Source organism: Parasteatoda tepidariorum, chromosome 10 (genome assembly GCF_982258835.1).
Source record: "Parasteatoda tepidariorum strain Cologne lab strain chromosome 10, Ptep-v5.0, whole genome shotgun sequence".
Taxonomy (NCBI): Eukaryota; Metazoa; Arthropoda; class Arachnida; order Araneae; family Theridiidae; genus Parasteatoda; species Parasteatoda tepidariorum.
In genome coordinates, this window is record NC_141764.1 from 43,840,822 (window position 1) to 43,861,524 (window position 20,703).

The window sequence follows — 20,703 nt, forward strand, 5'->3', positions numbered from 1 at the left end:
TAAATTCTGTAAGAGGTTTAAATAATTAAAAGTTATTTCCTTTAATCCTTATATTTTATTTAAAAAAATATAGAAACGATTTCATTTTTTCTTAGATGATTGCAAGACATTCTTTCCCCCTCCTACTTTTTAAGGGGAGTGAAATGAATAAGAATGATAGCCAAGAGAAGGAACAATATAAATAAATATTTATTTTTAAAAATAGTGAAGTTGACACATATAACAAAAAAATACAATGACAGATTTTCCATAATGAAATGGAAACCTAAACAAATCGATACATAAATTGCAAAAAAACTGTAGATTATATAAATATTTCATACAGAAAATTCTCTTTTCTAGGGTCCATTTTTTGCATGTCCCCAAATTTACACCTGTTGCACTGATACCGAGATATAAAATGATTTAGATATGGAGTCTAAGATCTCCCCACCATCTTACCTCACATTACCACTTTTTATATAAACTTGAATGTCAATACCAGAGTTTATTATAAAAAAAATTATATCACACATTTTACCGGTTGCATTTTTAAAAAAGTTTCTTAAAAAAATGTTTATAACTGTAACTACATCAGAAAAATATCGAGTTCGTCATATTACCTTACTTTTCTAACAAAACTTATAAAAAAGTTGGAATATTAAGTTTATAAATAATTTAATTGGCCAGATTTCTAAAGCAATTAAGTCAAGGCAAATATCTATCTTTTAATATGAAACATTGTTTGATTATATATTCCTTATATTTTACGGTTGATATAACACATTTGGGAATTAAGGAGTCAATTTACATAGGTAATATAATTTTAATTTATCTGCTTGGAAACTAAAATAATTACTCTCTTTTGCGATTAATATTATTTAATTCTTCATGAAATAAAAATTTATGATCTTCATTTATGTTTCATGCAATTAAACATAACGATTAACTAAGTATCGATTAAGTACATAAGAATAAATGATGAATGTGACATAAAAAATGAATTTTAAAGATTTCATAGCAAAATCCCTTCAACTCTGCATCAGTAATATCAACAATATTGGCAACGCTTTTCAAACATAACTCAAAATGTTTACCTTGTCAAGAAAGAAATGATATTGACTTTTTGGAATGCAAGATCTCTCATCTAACATTTTCAAAATTATTGGTCGAGCATACTATCCAAACATTTAATTAATCTCTAGTTACTCCATCTGTCAGGGAGATGGAGAATCTCATTATAATTATTTAATCAAGCATTAAACGCTGATGTGAACTTTTAATGCGAATTTCGAGATATTTTCGATGTTAGCTTGAACTTTCACATTTGACATACTTCTCTTCCCTTGTACTTAGTCAAGGATACTATTTCCATATTATTTCTGCTATGTAACTCTCCAAATCTATCTATAAATAATTTATGAAAGACAAATAGATGAGGAATGAGGCATAGTTAAAATTATTTTGACTGCTTTGTGTAGTTTCGAGTGTCCAGAAGAAAAATTTTCAATCTTTTTTCTTTGTTCTTTATTTGAAAGGCACTTGGGCAGTTTTAGAAGCACCTTTTTAAATTCTTGGGAAGAACTGAAATGGTTCAAATGACCTCGCGCTGCTCTTTTCAAGAGAGCGTGATATAGGTTCAGATTCCAGTTATATCTGTGAATTAAAATGTTTATAAGAATCAGTGGGAGTTATGAATTCAAAGGCCAAACTTTCTGTTCCATATTATTTCTGCTTGGTAATTCTTGCAGTCAAACTATAAATAAATAACGAAAGACAAATAGGATGGGAGAAAAGGGCAGATAATTATTTTTTAACTTTACCGTGTGATTTCTAATGTTCAAAAGCAAAATTTTCAATTTTCCCCACTTTATTCCGAAGTAAAATTCAATCACCTCCGTAAAGGACTTAATAATAATTCTATTTGTCAGGAACTGTTCGACTTACTTCATCTAATTTTGTAATTTGCATTATAAAACTGCATTTTTTATAAAAATGCAAAAAATTTTATGTCTTACAATTCAAAATATTTTAAACCTATTATTAAATAAAATATCAAAAAACAATAAATGATTACTATAAATTATTTTTTGCATTGAATTATCTTTCGACAAACGAGTTTTATAATTGTAGGCTAACAATTTTTAACTTGCTTAAGAAGCTCTCACAATATGAAGAAATATGCAAAAATTAAAATTAACATTAAAGTGTCCAAATATTGAACCTCTCTTTTGACCAAACTCCCAGATTGCAGCTATCCCCTATATTTGGAAGATCAGAAATTCAAATCTGTCGAAAAAAAGGTATGTTCAGAGAAAGTTTGCTTTGGTGTCTGCGTTCCTAACTCAAAATATCGTCTACACTAACTAATTAGCATATTTGAAATCACCCTTTCAAACCATTAAGATTGAGTTATAGAACCTTATCCGACCATTAGATCAAAAATTATTCATACTGTTTCGTTTGTTCTTTTGCACACTGTACTTATTCAAAGATAATATACTTAATTAAATTCTTAATTTTCCCGGTGGCTGAGTGGTAGCACTTTGCGCTCCCGTGCCACAGGTCCTGGGTTTGATCTTCGGGCTGGGCAACATTGACTCAGCCTTTCATCCCTTCAGTGGGTCGATAAATGAGTACCAAGCATGCTTGGGAACTGAACACTGGGGGTTCCGCGTTCGGCTGACCACCTGACCGGAACATCTGCTCCTGCACCCCAGAGCCCAAGGTCAAGAAACAGAGATGGGCACAGTAGGCCTTGGCCCTCTATGGGCTGTCGCGCCACTGAGTTTAGCTCTGTTTAAATTCTTAATTTTACTTTATCTAAGTCTAAATTTCAAACATCGTATTCGTAATTGGTTAAAGTTTCCTTATCATATTGATTCTAATACAAATTTTTTCGTGTCTCATTATAAATAATTAGTGAAATGTAAATATATAGGAAAATAAGTGCATTATAACACAAAAAAAAATATTTATATTGCAACTTCTACTTTCTAACTCAGCAAGGAAAAATTCCAACTTTTCTTGTTCTGTTTTGAGCATGTTTACTTATATTTAACGGAATGTAATAATTGCGTACTTTGACATAGGTATTTTACAATAAAACTGGTATTTTACAATTGCTTTGTTAATGTACATACATAAATATAAATAATATATGACAATATATAGCTAATTGCTGGCTAATTTGCTTTGTTATTATTGAGATGTTTATACATTATGAAGATGAACTTGTTTGGTTTAAAAGATGTAGCGCGCACTTTTAATACAGATGAGTCAAGTGCGGATCCCGACAGTGCATGAAAATTAAATAAAAATGTATAAATAAATTAAGAACCCAAAATTAAGAATGAAGTTAAAAGAAAATGTAACACAAGTAAGGAATATAAAGATTAAAGTAGAATAATAATAATAAGTGAAGCGAATAAATCTAAAGATTAAAATAAAAAAGTATGTAATGACAATTACATAGTACGAAAATTAAAATTAAATTAAATTAAAAAAATCTCAGGATATAATTTTTCTTTCCTTCTTTTTTTGCTATTAGAAATACAACACTCACTTCTGACACAAATAAGACAAGTTTGAATATGGACAAAGCTTAAAAATTAAAAGAAAAACAAAAATTAAAAACAAAATTAAAAAAGTTTATTTTTTATATATTTTTTTTACTTATTTTTATTTATTTATTTTTATTAATTTTAGATATTTACAAGAACAGGTTGTAGATTACAGATTTTACCATTTTCGCTGCTTTGTCCGTATTGTTCTTCTTCCGAATGATTTTCATTCTGGATAACTTTTGATAACAAATATAGTTATAGAATAAAATTTATATTGAAAAATCAAACTCCATTTCATCCACCATAGACATCAAACGAAGTGAAGCAACTAATCCTCACTACAAATAAGGCGGTATCGAGTTGTCCTTTCAAACTCTTCTCACTCAGAATTTTCTGTAAAAGTGTCTTCTTTACAATCTTACTCTCACTGCAAGAAAACAAATAATCATTCGCTTTCAGGGAAACGGAATATTAACGATTGTTCTCAAATGTTTGTTGCTCTCCAATATTTATTTCTATGCATTTTTTAATAACCTGAGTTTTAATTTTTACTCTTGCTAATAATTAAACTATATGATATAAATAGGGGAATCCTAGAATAGCCCACCTCGTATCGACTTTTTGAAATCTCGCCAAACTAGCTTTCTGGAAGATATTTCAGGGATATATGTTGCTACCTTATTGCAAGTTATTTTGTATTTTATTTTATAAATAATATCTTAATACATTTGTAATAATTTTAATTGTTTTTTTAATAATAAAAAAGCAACATTGATCCAAGTAATTATCGCCAACTTGGCAATATTTAAAATGTCGCCAAGGGGTGGGCTATTCTATGATTTTAGCGATATAAATTAATACAAAAAATTTATCTATAATAGTATCAAAATTGCGATGTAACATAACAAGTAATATTTTTTAAAAAATACAGCTTCGTTTGATTCTTGTGAAAATAAGAATTACAAATATATATTCAGTGAAATTGTTTAACTATTTTGAAACATCGTAAAATTAAAAAACATTTATTTGTTTTCTAAATTTAATAAGATAAATTATTTTTTTTTATTTATTGAAATATCGCATAGTTTAAAAAATAAGTAAAAAATAGAATCATATTATAACTAATAATATTTCTAGTCTACAGAAAATAATTAAAACGATTATCATATTCGAAATATTATACTTAAACTTATTTAAGCGGTTATAATATAAGATTAGAGACACATATTTTAGAAAAAGCATTTATTTTAGGTATTAGTAAAATATCCATAGTCAATTTGTGCTTTTTATTTCTCTTTCTTTTTTCTCAAGTCAAGTATCCATGGTAATTTATGTATTAATTTCAAGTCTTCAGAGAAAATGCTCAAATAAAATAACATTACAATGCAATCATACTCATAAGATAGCTAATTTGAAAAATCATCTAAACAAAGATTTTTCATGATGAAAGATTTTTTCTATCAACTTAAAAAGAAATTTGTCAAACTGATAGTAAACTGAGTAATACTTTTTTGCAACACTAAAATTTTGAATCAAAAAAAGTTTTTTTTTTCTTGCAAGTGAGAAGTTAAAAAATGATTATGAAAATTTTATCAGAATAGTTTGCGGAAAAAATACTTATTTTTCTTGCTTTTCAATATTTTTATATTATTCCTTTTTATTCTTTTAGAACGAAATAAGGAACAATAAAACAATTTCTTTACGGTAAAAGCTTTTTTTTTAAAAAAATAAAGTAATTTATCAGTTGTTAAGAAGTTGATTCCTTAAAACATCACATGACGGACATTTAAAAACCTATATTGCTCCTCGATGGCAGACTTTTAAAATGGGCGTCATATATGGGACAAAATCTACCTCTTTTAAAGAGACACCTTTATTTTTTTAACCACGACAGCGTTTTCAGATATAAATACATTTTTCTTTCAATTAAAAATTTTTTGTGGGTGACTTCTTGTTGTTTCCAATGCCCCTTGCTGATACTAGCAAAACTTACTTGGTGAAACTAAATATAATTTAAGGCAGAGGGTGCGTTTCTTTTTACAGTGGTGGCATCTATTGCCAATAATACGATTTCAACCACATACATGTCACAACCCTTTTATAGCGTGGACTCATTCATGCATCCACTCTTTCATCCACAGATCGTAATTTTGACCTGATCTAGAGAACGATCAATCTCCAAATCAGTACCCCCAGAAGTAAGATTTGTTAGGGGAACATGGAGGGCTTCGTGACCCGACAGATTTAATGTGCACCAGACACCATTAACTACACGGGGAGTCTTCGGCCGGAGGGTATCGAACTCACGACTTCTTGTACATGGGCCCATCGCCCTACCAACCAGGCTATCCCGGCTGGTGACTGATCGTAAACTAGCATTGTATCTTTTAGAGTTTACTTATATAGCGTGGAGTTACCCTTTCTTTATTGTAACTGAAGATCTATATATTGAATAACACGCATAGAATGCAATGAGTAACCAATTATAAAAAATTGAGAGTTAAAGTTCTCTATTTCAGTACAAGAATTACAATATTGTTCATTTAATCAAAGTTGGAAAGTTAGAAAATTTATTGAATTTAAAAACGCGTCAACATTGCTAATAGTAACTACTGAAAATTATCCGTTCACAATCATGTATAGGGTAAACTAACCAGGGAAGGAACACTTAAGCTTCGCTTACCTTTTAAAAAATCATGTTAGTTTCAAAATTCGTAATTTTAGTTAAATGACAGTGTCAACATATTTGTTACTAATTGCAAAATATGTAAAAAACAATTTAGAGAACTTACACAATATTTTTTTAGAATTTTGGAGGTTCAAATAACAAGTAGTAAGAAGACCAAGTGAAGGAACAGCTCTTACCAGTGAATGAACACCCAGTAAAGGAGCGCTTAATTTTGGTTATTTTTTTAATGCTCTTCATGAATTTATAAGCCATACAAATATTTAAAAACAGGCCTATTCTTGAAATTATAACATATAAATACTTGGAAAATGTTAATTTTTTTTGTAATCATGAAGTGAAAATTAAAGTGTCAACATATTATCACATACTGTTCATTCACTGGGAAATCTATGCCCAGTAAAGGAACATGCCTGTTCACTCACTGGTTAGAATTTGTTTTTCGCATTTTTAACATACTTTTGATGCGGAACATCACTAAAGGTACCGTAAACCGGGGCGAGTCTACCCATTTTTTCAGGTTGTCCACTTTTAAGGGGTCAAACTTTTGTAAATATTAAAGAAAAAAGGCTTTTAATAGGTGTTTCGGAATCGCTATTTATCCCTCTTTAAAGCTGTGAAATCAATTTTAGAAAATATTAACAGTTACGCTGTTACTGCATATTTTTATAGAACTGCTGACAAATCTCTCGTATGGGGCGAGTCTACCCATTCTACTAAAATAATTGTTAACATTGTAAATAATCAAATTTTACTATTAAATTGTTATTTTAGTTACTATATAGAATATTTATGAAGTAAAATTCATAACTTTATTATATATTCCATTTTTTTATTCATAAAATAACACAAATTGAATATTTGATCGATTATCACATTTTGATCAGAGTTTTGTTTTTATAATCATTAACATTATAAAATAACATTTTTTTCTGATTATTGTTGATAAAAATAAATTAAAATTAATATAAATTTACAATTAAATAATTAATAAATAATAATAATTAAAGATTATTAACAAAATCGAAATTCAAACATTGGGAATCATGAAAAATCCTTTTCCCATTTTTTTGGGAAGTGTGATTTTTCTTACAATGCAGAATTAAAATAATATACTCAAATTCATTTAAAATGACTTAATTTTAATATGAACAAAGTTCTAAATTATATTATTATGCTTTATTAAAACTAAATACGAATGGGTAGACTCGCCCCGCGAATTCTGGCTTTTTGTTTACAACAGCAAAACTTGCATACTTTTTGGGGGGTTTTTTCATATAAAATTAATGTAATCTTAGTCTTAGATAAGTTTATCACTTAACCAAAGTGAAAATAGTAATAATAATAATATACTTACGGAGCACCAACTTAAAGTTTGCTGATTTTCAATACAAATCTATCAAAAGACGTTTGAACAGGTCGGTTAAAAAGACACCAAATAAATAAAAACGGATCAAACTACTACAGCGCCTTCTTCCTTAGAGTCTGAACTAAGTCCTCCGTCGATAAAAAATTTATTTGCAATTTAAAACAGTGAAAATTAAATAAAACTAAAATGGGTAGACTCGCCCCGGTTTACGGTACAAGAAAATTAAAGTTCATATTTTATTTTCATTAACTTAGAAAAAAAACAGTAAAGGAACACTTGTTCCTTCACTGGTTTTTCATCGTTTGGGGATACAGTGAATAAACATCCCTTATCTCAGTTCTTTATTATGCTATGATGCTTAAAAAAATAAAACGTAACTTCAATAACTATATTTTGAATTCTCTTTTTCACAGTGAGAAAAATAAAATTCTTACATGCAATTATCTCCACTTCAAACATATAAATACAAACACTCACCTTATAATTTTTTCAAAGAACCGAGGTGTTGCAGAGATAATAACAAATTCAAAAAATTTTCCAAAGAAGTCTATTTGATCAGGTAATCCAAAACATTGCTAGATGACTTCCTATTGTTTGGCAGTAAGCTATTTTTACCAATCAATTTAAAGAAAATTTTTCAAATTCTTACTTTTAATCAAGATACATGAAATGTTCCTACACTGGTTGGTTTACCCTACTACATATTTTACTGTTATAAACTAAACCAATTTCAAGTACACAAGTTAACAATACGAAACATTGTTGTTATATAAAATGATTAAAAATCTCTCATATATCTCAAGGTCTTAAAAAACTGGAATTTGCAATTTAAAAAAATCTCACGGTGTTTCAATACTTCCGTGAGATTATGCTAGAAATATTGTTATTATTTGGTGCATTTAACCATACAAGTGCATACTGATTTCTACTACTGATACTGATTAACTACTACTGATTAACTGTTCTATTACTGATACCATGATTACTATTGATTTCACTTATCATTATTGAATATATAGAGTGGTTTTTTAAAGCTAACAATTCTTGAATATATACCCATTTGTTTAAGTTGAACACTCAATCTTTATTTTAAATATTCACAAAGTGAAAAAGTAAATAAAACTAATCGAGTAAACACATTGCGTTTGGTTTTTAAACCCAAACATAGCAATGAAATATTATTTTAATAAACTGTAAGTCATTTATAATTCTCTCCCTAACACGGAAATGTACTTCTTTGTAATTAGCTAAACTTTATTCGTAAAAGTACATATTTTTAACATAAAATAGAGATTAAACAGTGCTGAAAAGCTAACAATAATTATTTAATTTACGAAGTGCGTAAAAATTTTACTTTGTTTCCAATCTAATTAATATGTTTTCATTTTTATACTTAAATGAACATTAACTGAAGCGTTCCTAAGATTGTTACCATTTCACAAAATAAATACTTTCTACTACAAAGCATTTTTCCCCACCATTATCTTAAAATTGAAATTGTCTTGGCGACACTTCAAATTCTTTTAAGTCCCAAAATATGAAACAACGACACGAAATTTGCAATGTAAAAACGAACTTAATGAGCTTAAGTAAGAATTCCTTTAACGCTGGTTTGGAAACGAAGTAATTTGCATGCAATCCCAAAAGGTGCGAAAATTAACTAAGACTTCCCTCAGGGGAAAAATTAAAAGGAAAATTCAAAAATCGAGATCTGGAGCGGCGGGAAAAAGAAACGAAAGAAAGTACATAACTCATTCTCCAGTACTCTCTAAATGAAAAAGAACCGAAGTAATTATCTTTAAAGACATCAAAACAGTTTAACCGCTAAGAGGAGTCTTAATTGAAAATTTTTCCCACTAGATGGCAGAAGAAATTGAAAAAGGCCCAAAAGAAAAAAAGAAAGGTAACACCTTTCATTTTTCGCTCTTCAAAACCGAATTTAGTGACGTCGTATTTTTTTTTTAGCTACTTTCGCCCGCATGAAAAAGAAATATTCTCCCCCTCTTAATCAGTAGAATTCGTATACATTGATTTCCATTAAAGTTTTCATTGTAAAAGGAAAAGAACTGTTAATAACCTATGTCATTACTAATCACGTTTTGGCAACACTTCGCTTATATGTGACGTGCCCTTCGAATCTCTGAGAATATGGTCACATGCTTTGTAGTTCATCGATTTTAAATTACAGTTGCATTAGGGTGAACTCACATTCAGAAGACAAGAAAACCAAATCATTCAGATGAGATTCGAATTAGAACTGATGACTGAGTTATGCTCTTTAATTTTTTTTTCGCTTCGCTTTATTATGTGTGGAATAACGTTTCTAGAAGCGAAACGTTATCGATTTCTGTTTCATTTATAGACTGTTTTTTCTATATTTTTTCTATTGTTTTATTCTAGGCGTCCTTGATGGAGCTGTATAAAGATAGAATAGGTTATTTAGGAAATGGAAACTTGTCGTATTGAATGACAGAACACTTATCTTCAAGTTTTACGGGCCATATAATAAAGTACTATAATTAGAAATGAAAAAAGATAATTTTATCGCTTATTTGTATGGATTAAAATTTTCAAAAAAATTATAAATGTTTCTCACGGAAGCCATTTTTAAACTAATTCTTCTTTTAATATTAATTCTTCTTTTTATATTAATTCATCTTTTTATATTAATTCTTCTTTTTATATTAATTCTTCTTTTTATATTAATTCTTCTTTCTATTTTTACATGTTATCAGATACCTAAACTAAATATTGGCACTACTTTTTTTAAAATAGCATGGGTTTTTTTCTGTAATTAAATGAAAGACGTTTAATTTAAGACTGGCCTATCACAATTAATAAAAAAAAGTGTTTAGCCCTTGATCCTGAAACAGACGTTTCAAGTTTGAATTCTGTTAACGGTCAATTGGTTCATATACTGACTGTTTAACTGAAGAACTTCTTTCACTAGTTGTCTAGGACACTGCTAGTGATTATGGTTACAGCTAAACTGTTTCACAATAAGGTGTCAAACCGAGGATTTGTTTTGAGAGAATGACACTCACCGCTGGTGAGAGAAGTATTAAACACTCACCTCTCAAAAATTTGCTTTTTCTTGTTTCCATAGCTGTAAAAAGTGTCAGACTCTGTAATGAGAGAAATTCTTTGATTTGATAGGCAGTAATGTTCAAAACTTGCTTTAAGGGGAGTCGGTAGGGTATATATCAATAACGATAAAACTGACCCTTTTCAATGTACCTTTTCCTCGACATCTAAACATGATATTTCTTCAGTTTTTTTGTTTGCTTAAAATATTTACATATACATGTTTCCACTGTAATTACTATTAATACATATCTTTGGTAGATTTTTTTTTAAATTATGAATTGAGAATGTTTAATATTTTAAAAAGTTTCATCAAAACTCTTTCCTCTCTCAAAAAATATTACTTCATAACACTAAAGCATTATCGCAGCTTACAACTGATATAATCTCAAATTTGCCCAAAAACTTCCAAAATGATATCATGGTTTCTTAGAATACTACTCATAATATCGTTTAGTAGTATAGTAGTTTCATCGAAAATGGGCAATTTTAGCAATATTATATGCCCTACCAACTCGCCTTCAACTCCGTTCCTCTTTAGAATATATCGTCAATGACAAACGTATCGTAAGTTAGAGTTCCGATGTCGTTGGGCTAACTTTGAGAGTGTTGTAATTTTTCTCTCCATGTTATAAAATTTGTCTGTAAACTTTCTATTCTATTCTATACACAGATCAAAATGCATGCTTAAGCAAATTGACACACAGATCAAAATACGTGTTTAAGAAAAAAAACTAAAAATGTATATTTAAAAAATGGACGTAGCTATTTATGAAAATGAGCATAGCTTCTTTTTTTTATTTATCAAGCCTCTCTTATAAAAATTGCACTTTTTCTAAAGGAATTCAGAGATGTCCGTCAAGTGACGTTGTTCATTTTCCTAAAATACTTAATTTGTTTTTTAATTTGTCTTTTTTTTAAACTACTTAAAGTGCCAGCAGTTAATTTTGCAAGTCTGTCAGGGATCCTATACATAATATGTGCTATTAAATTTCTATAGTAGAAATTTAGATTTTTAAAAACCATTTCATAATTTAGGGTTTTGAATGCAAAGAGGTCTCCTGAAATGTTGCATTTGCTATATAACCAACCAACTCGACTCCGATATCAGGCACTTCTCAAGTACTATGCTTAATTTTTTCATGAAAAAAGGAAAGAAAATTGAGTAGGAAATTTCATTTGTTAAATTTGGGTTGAACATTTAGAAGACGCATTTTTTATTGTGCCCATTTTGTCAAATACTCATATTGAGTTATGTCTAAAATGGAAATTTCACCGACAAAATACAAATTCCACAAAGTAATGTTCAGCCAGATACTTAACTCAATAATTTTTTTTGTGTGCATGCCTCCTACCTGATTCTGGTGCAGAATTAGAAATAAAGGAACATTATGAACAGCTCATATGAATTACGACATTTGCCCATTGTATGACAAAATGAGGACAAAGAAAGGAAAATAGAAGCAGTTCGCTCCTTACTTTAAGCTGAAGATTCAATTTCTCAGCTCACGACGTCACGCCAAACACAGATCTCGAAAATCCCAACTAAAGGATCTGAAAACTTCGATGGTAAACTTTCTTTTAGAAATGAATTGAATGTTCCATACTTTTCTAAAATTAGTTTTCAAACTTTAAAACAACTAATCAAAAATTTCTGTACGAAAACATAGTACCAAACCTTTTTATTATTTTTTTTGTGTTTCTTAATAATAATAAAACATCACATTTTTAAGTTAGAAAAATATCTCAATAGTTGTCGCCATTACATTTTATTATCGTAGACAATTTTATGGCTTCATATTGTTTGAAAACAATTATTTGTAAATTGGGGGTAATTTAAATGTCTAATTTTAAGGAATTATTTTTAAGATAATAACAATTTTTTTCCGTGTCTAGGAAACAATCTTTCGGCGTATACAGCAATGGAAATTTCCAATTGCCCCTAGATATTTAAAATTAACCTGAAATAGTTAAAAAATTATAAATATTTAGAATTATGACATTTAAAATAGATTATGTAATTGGAATACTTTTTGAGCATTAATAACTCTTACTTTTAAAGTTCATGAAGCTATTTTCCTTGACCTTATACATTTTTTTCTACTTTTTTAATTAAACGTTAAAATAAACATATATTGCTTCTTGTACACAACAGAAAAAATTCTTCTGGTTTGTTATATAATTCCTTTGATGACAGTTTTATATTTTCTGAAATAACACAAAGAAAACTACGCTTTATTCCTTTTGTTTTAGAATAATTCTGACAGGTTGCAATAGCACAAATTGATATTTGACAAATATTGTTAAATTTTTGAAATTAGATGAGAAGAAATAGTAGGAAAATAACTTATTATGGAAAACAGTGAAAGTATTGGATGAGAATACAAAAAAAACGATGGAATGTTAGTTAACATGCGAAACACTCAAAGAAGCTTGTCCAACGTCGTGACATCGCTACACTTTAGAAATTTCCAGATAAAAATTGTTAAATAGCAATTTATTTAACTGTTATTTTATCCTATTCAATTAAAACAGTCAAATAACCGTAAAAAGGGATATTCAAGCTGTTAAATATGAGAATAAAACGTTTATTGCTTGTTTTTACCTAGTATTGTTTAACAACCATAAAGTTCTATCCACGCAAACTACATCCACCTCATGATGTCATTTTGTTCCTGCAGTTGGGTGCATACTGTGGCTGAGACGCACCACCACAGAGCCCCCCAATGTCCTTTTAATACTTAATTTTATGGTCTAGAAACTATGCTTGTTGTAAATATTTCCAGTCACAAACTTTATGGCTAGTTGGATGGACAGAATGATACCAAGTATTTTACCAGTATTTTAGTATTTGTTCTTTCTTTGGCGCTGAACAAAATCATCATAATATAATATTCATTTCTGATTTCTTAAAACTAAGTTAATACTAAATTGAAATTAAATTAATAATGAATTAATGCTTAAAATCATCCTCGAAAACATACTGGTTTATTTGAAAAAGTTAATATCTTGAATATTTAGAGACGCAATAGAAACTCGAAAAAAGAAACAAATTCTAAAAATATGAGAAATTTCAATTGATAAAAGTTTTTTTTTTACAATTGCTAAATGGATTAATTGATAAAAAAATTAGCATTTTTCTAAAATTGGTGTGAAACACTACCTTCGAACTGGACTTGGAAATAAAAGCATATCTTTGTAAATAATTCAACGTTTTGATTCATGCTATAATAAAAAAATTAATGCATTTTTGTTCGATTTATATTTGAAAACTGATTACTGGAAGATATTGATGCAGTTTTAGAATCAGATCTAAAAAACTCAGGAATAACTGAAATTAGGTCCCTAAACTAAAGAAAACCTTATTTTTTTAAAAAAAGTCAAGGATTGTAAATGAAAAAAGAGAAAAAAAATAGCTGTAAAATATGTCTTCGTAATTTAATCTGCATCATATATTTCGAGAGACGTATAATCAAAGTCTCCTGCGTACAGTAGTTCAAAATAACCGCATACCGATCCAATACAATATTCAAAAAAAAGTATTGCAAATACTGCAGAGTAATTTGAGGAAATCGAAATATTAACCAGCTTATCTTATTGAAAACCCGTAATTTTATAGTAGTAGTAATCTGACAATTCATTTTGGCTTCTATGCTTCATGAATGCGCTTGTAGCTTTCATGTGTAACTTTTGATGTGTGCAAAAAGTGAACCGTTGAAGTACGATGATAGTTATATTCTTCTTAACCAAAGAAAAAAAAATTTACTTATCAAATTGCAGCTTGTTGGCTTCTAGACTGTGTGCCATCTAATATATTTTAACAAGATAATGTAAGAAAGGTTAATATGTACAGCTGCCACACCTTGCGTAATCGAACACAAAACACTTAAAGAAGAATATACAAGTATGAAAATAGTTTCAGTGATAGTCATGTGTAGTCAACAGCCAACCTCTGAACAAGTAACATATAGAACAAAGTGGGATTTTCTCCCTACTGCAGTATTTTTAAAATCAGTCAATGAGCAACCCAGTAAGTTGACGAGAGAGATTAAAAGCATGAATCAGAATTACCTTCCATTGAGTTGTAAATAAAAACAAGAAAACAATCGAACAGTTATTGAGGTGATCGCTATCCAGATCTTTCCGATAGCTCAGAAATCAATCGGCGGAATACTAGATTCCTATAAAATGTATGAATTAGTGTTGAAGATATTTCTGTAATTAATACAGAAAATATAAGCAGCAGCTGTTTAGAGAGATTGTCAGAAGATTAATTTAATGTTATAGTTTTGATGAATGAAAGAGAAAATATATTTGATTTCTAGAACAAACTGTTACCTCTTTCTGCTATAAGATCATCTTTCCCATTTCCTTTAATATCACAGTAGAGAATACATGTTGGAAAGACGCTTTATGTACCGCTTTCTCGAGTAGAAAACTTCATAGTTGAGATGGTGGAAGCAGTAGCAGATTTTATGCTTAAGAGGGTGCACCATGAACAGTCTTGCTAACATACTCACCTGAAGGAAATACATATTTTTACTACGAATAAGCATTATTACAGCTACTTTTGTTGAGTTAAAGTACAGACACAGAATAATTAAATGTCTCTAAAATGACGGACATCTATTTAAAAACACCTCAGTTGTTATATCGATATACTGTTCTAAAGATAGATTATGTTTGAACATAAACGGCCAGCATGTGATAAACTAATATTAATACTTACGCTGTATATTACAACTTTGCCTTTCGCAAAGGTAAGTAAGGCGGTTTGGGTACTTTTTTTATTTTTTCTGACAGAACTTTATGTTTTTATCGATTTCCAAGAGCTTGGCTATGATGCCTAAGTTATTAATTAACTACGATAATAGAGCTTAGATTAACTGATGACTCTACTGCTTCGCTTGAATCAGTTTCTGGTAAAATCTGCAAATGAATTCTTCGCATTATTTCTTGATCAGTATCTACTATATTTAAACGAGATTTCAATGCTAGCTTACTTCTATTTCTGCTAACACACCGCAATATTTTCTATTATTACTTTAAGAGAAGCACAAAAAATTAAGGTAAAAGAAATAACGGTAAGCAACTAAGATAAAAGAAATTTATTTGCTTTTCAAAAAATGAATTGTTCCAAAGTTTAATTATCTCAGCTTAAGTGTAATTTTCTTAGAAAATAAGATTTTTACAATGAATATGAATTGCTTTTTTCTTCCAATAGATCAAATTAATAGTTTACAGGGAAATCTCTTCTGGTTTTTTATCAGTCTCAGTCTGTGAGGGCTTCAAACATGATCAGTTTTCAGTTTTTTTCTCCAAAACCCCTGGAATGTTTGCCCTGAACTCCCCTAATAATAATGAGGCAAAATTGAACATTTTAGTTCTTAAATTGTTCCACCTATAGCCAACATGGGCTAAATAGTTTTGCAAATTGTTTTATCTCCATAAACACATGACTTTCAATTATTTTATGTATAGAAAAGAAAATGAAAACAATTGTTCAATTTTCTGTTTAACACGATATGAAAAAGTCTATTTTTCTTACAGATTGTATTTATTATGTCTATCACAATCTGAAAAAAATGTCTATTTCTCACATAAAAATCTACTTAGCATGTCTACCACGATCTAAAAAGAATTCTATTTCTCATTTAAAAAAAACATATTTAGCATGTCTATGAATGGTATGCATTCGTAGATAACGTAAAATACAGAATTATAGAGAATATAGCAATACTCTGAGTATTATTACCAACACAATATTGACAAAGCTCAGAGCAAACAAAATCAGTTGTATTGAAGAGGAGTAAAAAGATTTCATACAAAAGGTAACAAAGGTTTCTATTTTTGTGAAGAGAAACAAGTAGGTCAATAATCGATAAAGAGAAGTTATTCGAGTGAAATATTGCCTTCACAGCTAATGTATATTTCTTTGGTGTTTCGTTGAGGTCATAAGATTAAAGCAAATATATCTTTGCTCACAACCGTTGATATCTATAAATATGGGGCAAAATAAATATAGAAAGTGATTTATTGAACATAGAGATCATGACATCAGCTTTTCTAACATAGATCAATAGAAAGAATTCCAAATGTTTAAAAAGAATGCTTTAACACTTCATTTTTTAAGGGAAAATCTTGGTTTACGAATGAAAAGTATTTGATTCATTTTAATGAAATTTTAATGTTCATTTTTTTAATTTCCACACCAGTATCTCGAAAAGTCTGAGAATTTGTTAATAAATTTTTTGAAAATAGGTTATAATCAAAGAACTTAACTCGCTGACCAGACTGTATGGTGGTCAGGGAGTTGACCTCATAATCTTTTGACGTATCTCTGACGTCCTCTTTAAACGTTTTAGCGTATTAAACGTATTACGTATTTTTACACAGCTAGATACAATAAAAAAAATTTATCATAACAAAATGAAAAACGTGGGACACCACATTTTCCCAACATTTATCACTATCAAAAATGTCCCCACTATTTTGAAATTGATAAGCTTTTCATTTTTGGTACGAAAATTTTAATTATTTTCTCCTTTTTGGTCCTATTTAAAAAGTGATTTTTAAAAGCTTATTTCAAGTACAGAGAACACAGTAATTTTGTAAAGCTTAATTTTCAAATAAAAAGATGTATTTTATATAAATGCTTTTACGGTAACGAATCCATAATTTTCAATTAACTGCTCTAATTTTTACTTCTTCTTAAAAATATTTTTAGTTTTTTAATTATTTTTTTTTCCTGGAATACTGAAAAACGGCCGATGCATCAATTGCTTATTTTTTTGTCAAACGAATTGAGAGTATGATTATTTTTTAGATGAGTGAATTTTATTTTGAACAAAGAGAGAAAATCAATATAAATAGAATCATTCTCGTATCAAAGCACGTTTTCTCATCTTATATCAAAGCTATTAGTTCTGGAATTCTAGCCATTGTACTCATTTATTTCCCAGTTCCAGAACACTCAGTGGAAACCGAACTATGGAATTGTGAGAATTGTGAAGCAGATTGGAAGCTTATTTTTCTCAATTCCTCTCTTAAAAGAATTCATTCGCAATAATTAGTTTTGAGGATAATAATTAGAAAATGTTTTAACATGAATTCCTTTTCTATATTTTACTAAGTGTTAATTACATGACCTACGTTACAAATAGTTATTTTATGAAAGCATATTGGAGAACATGCGTTATAAGATATAAAAAATTTTTAGGCTTTTTCAAGTGTAAGATTTAGATTGCAGATTTTGTACACTTTTCGAAAAGAAAAAATGCTGTAATTATTTTCAAGAATTGCAATTATTACTTAGTAATGGTTGACAATCAGGGGCTCTTGTTATATTTAGTAATTTAAAAATAAATTAATATATATGAAAATGAACGAAGAACCTACCACATAACGGTGAACAAAAGTTGCGGGAACTTTAAGATGACGTCATGGAAAGAAAATACTTCTAGAATATCACTGTAACTCGAAGCAGGGTTTCAGCAACACTGAATGAAAATTATCACCAAACTAAGGAGCTTCGAGTACACTTCACTTAACCTTTTCTGAACTTACTAACGTCTTAGCCAAAGCAGCTGTTAGGAACTTATTACAATCTATACCAATATTAGTATATTAGATAGTCATAACCACCAAGCTACTTATCAAAATTAAACATCAATGGCATCAAAAATTAATTTAAAAAATTTTGGTGATCTTTTACATATCCTGAAATGGAATAGTACCGCTAAATTTTGACTTTCACGACAGTATTGTAAAAACAAAACAAAAACAAAATCCTTGCACTAAATAGGCCGAATCAATAATATCTGTATGACTACGATTTCTATTCTATTCTTTTAACGCAGCTGGGACGAGTGCAGGGTAAAAACTGATTAGAAGTAGAAAGGATATTTCAGTGGGGAAGAGGAATTGATGACAATTAATGCGTCACTTAAACTTGTGGGGTCTCAAGACTGAGCATGTGGGGTCACAACTGTGTAGTCCAGATAAAAAGACCCCAAGATGCTGTTGTCCAAAATATTTTACATGAACAGAATCATATTCCTTTCTTTCTTGCCAAAGATGAAATTAAAAAGATAAAGAAAGGTGACAGGAGAATGATAGAGTCCTTAGAACTGAAATTGCTTAATGTTTTTAGTTATGGATAAGGCAAAAAATTTATATAGTTTAAAAAATGGTGGAGAGAGGCATTTTTTTCTTAAATTTCATAGTAATTTTTCTTTTCAAATTTAGCGTCCGGTTTGAAGAGGTAGAAAATAACGTTTCAGGGCACAAATGACTGTCCGCCTCGTTATGAAAGTGAGTTAATTATTTAAGTGATTGTTTATCATTGCGCAACTGAAACTACATTTTTATAGTTTATCGTATCATTAATTTTATCTATTTATTCAAGAACAATTTGATTTTATTATTATTCAATAAATACTCTTACAGAGAAATTGATGTCTCAAAAAAGCCTAATAACAAATCACACAGAAATTTAATCCATTACCATTAACTAATCTCAAGTGGAATGTAAATTTAATAATCGAGAAGCTATTATTATTTTCAAATTCGCCTCGTAACTCAGCTGTGCAGAATAAAACAAATACAAGTTAGATTATTTATTTAATCACTTCAGTTTCATAAAATTCTGAATGTGAGTTTATTTTCAATTGCCATTGTAAGCATTACATCTCATCTAATTCAATTGTGTGTAGTAAAAGTTAATTTCATTTAAATTAGTCTTATCATTTAAGTGCTATCAAGCATAAAAATTTGAATAGATTGACAGAATTATTAGTATTACCATCAGTAAAACCTATAATTAAGATAGATCCTGAAAACTGAAACATATGGTGTTGGCATAGTCATGAAACATTTTTTTAAGTTTTGTTTTTATTTACGCTCTTTATAATATTACTTTTAAGATTTATTAAAATTACTTAGGTGAAAGTACCTTAGATAAATTTCTAATACAAGTATTCGAAATTTTTTTGTAGAAATTTTATTTAAAATAGTTTATCTATGCCTTGATTTCATTCAATTACTTTCCCTTTTACAATTTTTTTTCTCGTAATGATTGAAATTTTATAATTTGCCTTTATCATAAAAAATAATCATCCAGTTTAGAGCTGAAAATGTTAAAAGCTATTCAAAATAATGTTTCATATTTATAAGCTTTCAACGGTTTGTAATATAAAGTTTGTAATAAACGTATAATTGCAATAAACGTATAGTTTTTCTTTCCTACACAGGGTATCAAAGCCTTCAAAGATTTTCCACGTAACTGCGGATGTGAACAACGCAAATATCGTTGCTACTGTACAGTCTGAAACAAAAAATAGAGAAAAAAATAATTTTCAAATTTTTATTTTTAATAATGAATATTTTGAGAGTTTTATGTATAGGTTTTAGTTTTCTCTTTCACTGGTCCCGTAGTGAACTGATTGTAAAGACAAGGTTCCCAGTAGAAAACCGAAATCAAGCATTACTGGCTACTGTCAGTAAGCTGGGTGACCACTTTAATCAGGTTGCGTAGGGACCGAGGATGCACAGTATCGATCCTCGTTAAGCTGTTCTACCGTAAAGTACTCGACTTATCGCTCAGGTTATCGAACTACCAGAGCAGGGGAGGCATCCTCTCTGCAGAGGATCGAAATTGCGAAGGCATGTCTTCGGATCATCCTCATGGATGTTTCCCAGACGGTCGCCAATAGCCAAATGTGCAGCTCTAGTGCGTAAATAAGATACCTACCTACTTACCTTTTCTTTCGCCCATCCTCGACTAACATAGGCAAAATCTTTAATTCTTACTGCTGTCTTAAGTTTCCTTATATCTAAAAGAAATTTAAAGCTCTATGTTTTATTTTGTTTTCAACTTATAGGGGAGAGTGGGGTAATACCGAGTAATTCGATTGTGTGAAAACTAGCTCTTTCTAGCGAACTAACTTTACTAGGAAATTACATTTTCCAAGTTCTTACCATATTGGTGTGTTGTTGTTGATTAATTCACGGCATCTGTG

At 29.2% G+C, this 20,703-nt stretch overlaps 1 long non-coding RNA gene across 1 annotated transcript; it reads right to left on the reverse strand.

The window, feature by feature from the left end:
* Positions 1–3,706: 3,706 nt before the first annotated feature.
* Positions 3,707–18,728, reverse strand: LOC147802528 (uncharacterized). The gene is made up of 3 exons (XR_015429921.1): positions 18,083–18,728; positions 15,023–15,204; positions 3,707–3,972 (listed from the first exon to the last, which is right to left on the reverse strand). It is a non-coding gene; the product is annotated as an uncharacterized LOC147802528 (long non-coding RNA).
* Positions 18,729–20,703: the final 1,975 nt, after the last annotated feature.